Source organism: Malaclemys terrapin, chromosome 6 (assembly GCF_027887155.1).
Source record: "Malaclemys terrapin pileata isolate rMalTer1 chromosome 6, rMalTer1.hap1, whole genome shotgun sequence".
In the NCBI taxonomy this organism is placed as follows: domain Eukaryota; kingdom Metazoa; phylum Chordata; order Testudines; family Emydidae; genus Malaclemys; species Malaclemys terrapin.
Window position 1 is genome coordinate 87,026,000 of NC_071510.1, and position 5,841 is coordinate 87,031,840.

General features: G+C 43.3%; 1 protein-coding gene across 3 annotated transcripts in view; it reads right to left on the bottom strand.

Annotated features, from left to right (window-relative positions):
• Positions 1-5,841, bottom strand: part of FAM169A (family with sequence similarity 169 member A) — a 187,923-nt gene that overhangs the window by 154,101 nt on the left and 27,981 nt on the right. The window lies entirely within an intron of this gene.

Sequence of the window (5,841 nt, forward strand, 5' to 3'; positions counted from 1 at the left end):
TAACAGAAATGCTGCTGCATTTAATGAAATTTCACTATTACGGCATACTTTCTGACATGCAGTCTCTAATTGTAGCCCATGGAGGATTCTTTAAAAATAAACTCAAATGTGTTTGGGTTCCTGTCAAGAGACTGCATTAGATGAAGAGTGAAAATCTGTCACCTCTTTCTCACATTTTCACTTCTTTAAATTAGCTTTAAATAAGCAACACAGAAAACTCCAATAAAAACCAGTGAACTGCCTTGGCCAAGGAAATTTTGAATGAAGATTACAGTTCTCTCAGATGCTGGTGTGTTTTCCTGCCCTCTCTGACCCAAATATTGTAATCTTCTTCTCATTATTATTGTTGCACCTTTGCCAAGCAGGAGCAGATTCTTAAGGCTTTGCAGTAGGTCTGATTCCTGGGGGAGGAGAAATTGATGTAGCTTTTGGCAACTTTCTTCAAATCCACTTTTGTTTTCAAAATTGTACCCAAGTTCTATTTCCCTCGAGCAGAGATGATAACCTCCAAGCTGCACAGAGGCAATTCCACTTGCAGACATCCCAGCTAAGATATTTCTATGTCCAGTTCTGTAGTCAGAAAACAAGCTTTCTCTCTGTTCTGCCCTAAGCACGCTGTCTGGATCCTGCATATCTCATCTGAGAAACTTCCTAGACCTCATTGGGCATGTCTACACTGCAGCTGGGTCTCTGCACTGACCCAGTCTCTCACAGTGGGTAGACAGACTCATGCTAGCAGGACTTGAGCAAGCGCACTAAAATTAGCGGTGTGGCCCGGGCAGCAGCTTGTGCTCTACAGCTTGTCCATCCCCTGGGTCTGAGCTCGGGTGGCTAGCCTGAATCTCCACCAGAGACACAACATCCACACTGCTATTTCTAGCACGAGTCCGGTTACCACAGTCTGTTTGCCCAGGCTGGGAGCTTACTCTCAGCCATAGTTCAGACTTACCCTTTGTTCTATGTTTGTACAGCCCCTCGCACAATGAAGTCCAGCTCTGTGACTGGGGCTCCTAGGTGCTATGGTAATATAAATAATAATAGCAACTGTCATAACTATAAAGGGAAGGGTAACAGCCCTCCTGTGTACAATACTATAAAATCCCTCCTGGCCAGAGACTCCAAAATCCTTTTACCTGTGAAGAGTTAAGAAGCTCAGGTAACCTGGCTGACACCTGATCCAAAGGACCAATAAGGGGACAAGATACTTTCAAATCTTGGTGGGGGGGAAGGCTTTTGTTTGTGCTCTTTGTTTTGGTGGTTGTTCGCTCTTGGGACTAAGAGGGACCAGATATCAATCCAGGCTCTCCAAATCTTTCTGAACAAGTCTCTCATATTTCAAACTTGTAAGTAAACAGCCAGGCAAGGCGTGTTAGTTTTATCTTTGTTTTCTCAACTTGATAATGTACTTTTTGCTAGGGTGTTTACCTCTGTTTGCTGTAACTTTGAACCTAAGGCTAGAGGGGGGTCCTCTGGGCTCTTTAAGTTTGATTACCCTGTAAAGTTATTTCCCAACCAGATTTTACAGAGATGATTTTACCTTTTTTTTAATTAAAAGCCTTCTTTTTAAGAACCTGATTAATTTTTCCTTGTTTTTAGATCCAAGGGGGTTGGATCTTGATCCACCAGGAGTTGGTGGGAGAAAGGAGGGGGGATGGTTAATTTCTCCTTGTTTTAAGATCCAAGGGGTTTGGCTCTGTATTCACCAGGGAATTGGTGAAGAGTCTCTCAAGGCTACCCAGGGAAGAGAATTAGCACATTGGGAGTGGTGGCAGCGGACCAGATCTAAGCTGGTAGTTAAGCTTAGAAGTTTTCATGCAGGCCCCCACATCTGTACCCTGAAGTTCAGAGTGAGGAAGCAGCCTTGACAGCAACAGAAAAGCTCACTTATAGCCACTGGGGCTGGCGCTGGCTTCTGTGTGTGAATCTCAACCCAACTAAGTGTTGAACCAACAATCATCTTAACAACCAAGATGTGGTTACTGTAGAAAGACCTTATAGGACCTTTTGGGTAAGGCCTTTTCAGAGAGAAATATTTATACATCAATGATTCATAACATTTGTCCTCACCATCTTTGCCATACTTGTTCACTGAGTTTTATCAGTGTCCTTGCTGCTGTATAATCAAAAAAATATAGTCACGCCCTCAAGGAACTTAGACTGACTCAGAGACACACGCCTTGATTCCCTCCATAGGCAAATGGATGCTGTTTGCATACACATAGTTGGTGGGGCAACTCCTTTAGAATGGGCAGCAGTCACTCTCCTCTTCTCTCAGAGGAGGCTACCCTCTGCCAAGGGTTTTGGGAAGGAGGGAGGGACGCTTTGAATCCAGCCAGGGCTCTCTTGTAGCTCTGTTGGCAGAGGCACTGACTCTTACTTTAGTGGTCCAGTCTTCCCTTCTTACCCAGGAGAAGCAGTTGCACCTCACCAGGCCAAACTCTACTCACATGAGTAAGGAAAACAGCATTTGGCCCAGAAAGGAGAGGCACTGAACCAGAATGAGAGGCAATGGAAAGGGCATCATCTGTCCCACCTCAGACACTTCTGCTGTCCTAACTGCTCACCTCTGGCAGTGCTCTGCTTGCTCACTTCAGGCTTGCTTGTCCTCACAGCTAGGGTGAAGCAGAACAATACAAGGCCCCTCTAGTTCCAGCAAGCATGTTCCAAAGCCCTGTGAGTTACTCTTAGTACATCTTCTTTGTGGTCACCTGAACTTTCCAAAGGTCAGATGCTCCTGCTCTTCCCTCTCAAGGCAGCCCATCCTATAACATTTGTTTTGATCTGACCTATGCGCCAACCCCTACAGTACATTCTCAGGTAACTCAGGGGCTGCATACTTGGTAGCTTGTGTAGACCAAGATCATTGCACATACCAGGGGATTCTTGCATCCCTCCATTCTCCTCCACTGTGTGCCACTCTCCCATCCCACTCTATTGCGGAGACTTCCTGTAATTCCCCCAATCTCCCCCTGCCAGGGGTTCTGTTTACCTGGATCCCTCTCACCTCCCATACCAGGGTGCCCCATTCTCCACTCCTCATGGTGAGGGTTCTGTGGGGCCCATTCTCTCCTTTTCCACAGCAAGATCTCTCTCACTCCTATTCCCCTCCCTCCCTTCATACTAGGATCCACCATTCTTCACCTCCATGCTAAGGGCTCTTTGCCCTGTCCCCCATATCAGTTTTCCTTAATTTCACCCCCCAACACACACTAGGGTTCTGTAACCCCTTATTTCCTCCCTCCCCCATACCAGGGTCTCCTATTTCCTCCCCCCCATGCCAGAGGCTGTGTGCACTCTCTCATCTCCCTCTCTTCCCTCGTTATTGTTTTTCTGGGAGATGAGTTATTCAGGATGGCTACATGTTAAACTCTATTGGGAGGAAAAGCAGAGAAGAGAAGGGATTCTGTTATGCTGGAAGGGGTTAATTAGGTGCCATCAGCCTGTGTGTGATCTATAGACAATCACAGAGGGCCAGTGGAAAAATTCTCATGGAAGTCACTGGTGTTAGAACAAAATCCTATCTGTAGAAATACTATCCGTGGGCCAAACTCTACTTGTCTTACTTCCACAATAATCCCACTGACTGCAGTGGGACCATCCATCTGAGAAAGCTGGAGCAGGATTTGGCCTTATACCTCATACCAGTGGCTTGAGATGAAGAACAAGGGACAGGCTGAGGAAGATGCATGATGTTCAGTTAGTCAGATTGTAGTCGCGTGTGTATACATGTGCTCCATCATAGGGCCTGATCCTTCTTCTGTTGAACTTTTGCTATTAACTTGAATGGGAGGGAGCAAGGCCCAATCCTAAGTGGCACTGAGCATCTGCAACTCAGTCCCATTGACTGCTCAAGATTTGGCCTCAGTGACTAAGTAACTGTTATAAACTCATTAACCCATTAAAGCGTGAGTGGTTACACTGTCATAAAATACTCCTTGTCTTTTGACCTAGTCCCTTGCAATGCCCCTGAGATGAGTGTACAGCATAATATTATGTCTACATTTCCAGCATGTATTATTGATGGATTGACCTCTGCAAAGGGAATGCGTATTTAAGACTATGAATACTGCATCCACTTACTGCCATTCATTAAAGGAGAGATCTCAAAGCCCACTTGATCTTTCATCAAGAGCAACATAAAGTGCAATCCTGTAAAATACAACTGAATGGAAAATTTGATTTGAGGAAACAAACATAGCAGTAGTGTCTGCAAAAAGGTGTCTCCAATTGAAATCAAACATTTTTGGAAAGCTTTAGAAAGGAGTGTAAAATTATTCACTTGAAATACAAAAAGCAAAGGAATATTTTCAGTAGATACTAGAATAAAATACACGTTAACTACATTATTCTAAACAATAAAAAAAAAAAAAGGAAACCATTTTCACATAAACAAAAATCATTACCTTCAAGAGCTATTTAAATTCTACAAAAACATCAACAAATGCTATCCCTGTACTTAACAATCAAGGTCATACTGCTAATTCACAATAAGGTACCATCTACTCACCATTTTCATCTCCTGCATTTTACTTTTCTCATGGGTCCACATTCTGATTTAAATGACACAAGCTAATGATACAGCAGTCATAGAAATTCTCAACTGAGACTTTTTTTTTATTGCAAATATAGACTGTGTGATCATTTTCTATATTTCCTAATCTTCCTTTTAAAATCCTTTTATTCCAACATGAAAGAAAATATGAACAGTGAGAACCACACATTCAAATTGGCAATCTCCCTCCCGCTCTCACCCCAATCCATTTATAAGCATGACAAGTTACACAAGTGTTGTCTGTGACTATTTTTCAAAATTGATCAATCTGCTGGCTAACCTTTTAAAGGCCCACTCTAATTCCCCTTGCTGTCAATATCAATCTTTCCATTGACTTCATTGGAAATTAATCAGCTTGGGACCCTGAGTACCAAATCTTGCTTCCATTGGCATTAATGAGAGTTTTGCCATTGACTTCCATGACACCAACATTTGGGCTCTCGGAGACTCTAATCCTGCAAAGACTTATGTGCTTAACTTTTAAGTATGTGAGAAGTTCCATTCTACTTAAAGTTAAGTATGTGCCTCAGTCATTGTAGGACTGGGGCCAAAGTGACCTGCAGATTCACTTGTCTGCCAAGCTCCAGAAATCTCCTTTCAATGAGCCAAGTAAATTCCCACCAAAGCCAGGAAATTCTCTATTTTCTGTGATTTTTTTGTTTTTTCCTTCACATTTTCCCCTGACCTCTCAATTTCAGGGAGTCTTTTGTGGGGTGAGACTCATGGGTGGATTTGGTAATTTGGGGTTGAATCTGAGCACCGGTAAAGGGTATGACTGTGAACAGGTTTGGCAGCTGGGAGGTAGGGTTAGATCACTGGTTTAGCAGAGAGGAGGAGTTGTTGCACGCAGGTTCAGCAACTAGCTAGGAGGAGAGTCCATACTACTGCATATTCATTTGGGGGTTGTCAGTAGCAGGGCACAGTTGACTCATCAGTGATGTGTATCTTCTTTTATATCATCAATCCATGGATTTTCACATTCTTAACTCTGAGATGGAGACAGTGCAGGTAACAGTGTCTAAATACCTTGAGTTGTAGTTGCTGAGCAATAATGCTATGAAACAACAGAGATGAGCTTGGGCTGCAAATTTTGGATCCAAACTTTCCCAGGATTTAGGGTGTCTGGATGCAGGGTCTTGTTTTGGACTCTCATATGTATCATACTTATTCAACTGCTCTACCATTAAAAGGAGCAGTTACTAAATAAATAGCTGCCTCTGATTAACTGTGTGTATGATAGAGACACAGAGGAGTTGGGGATGGACAGATGACCACACCTACCAAATATG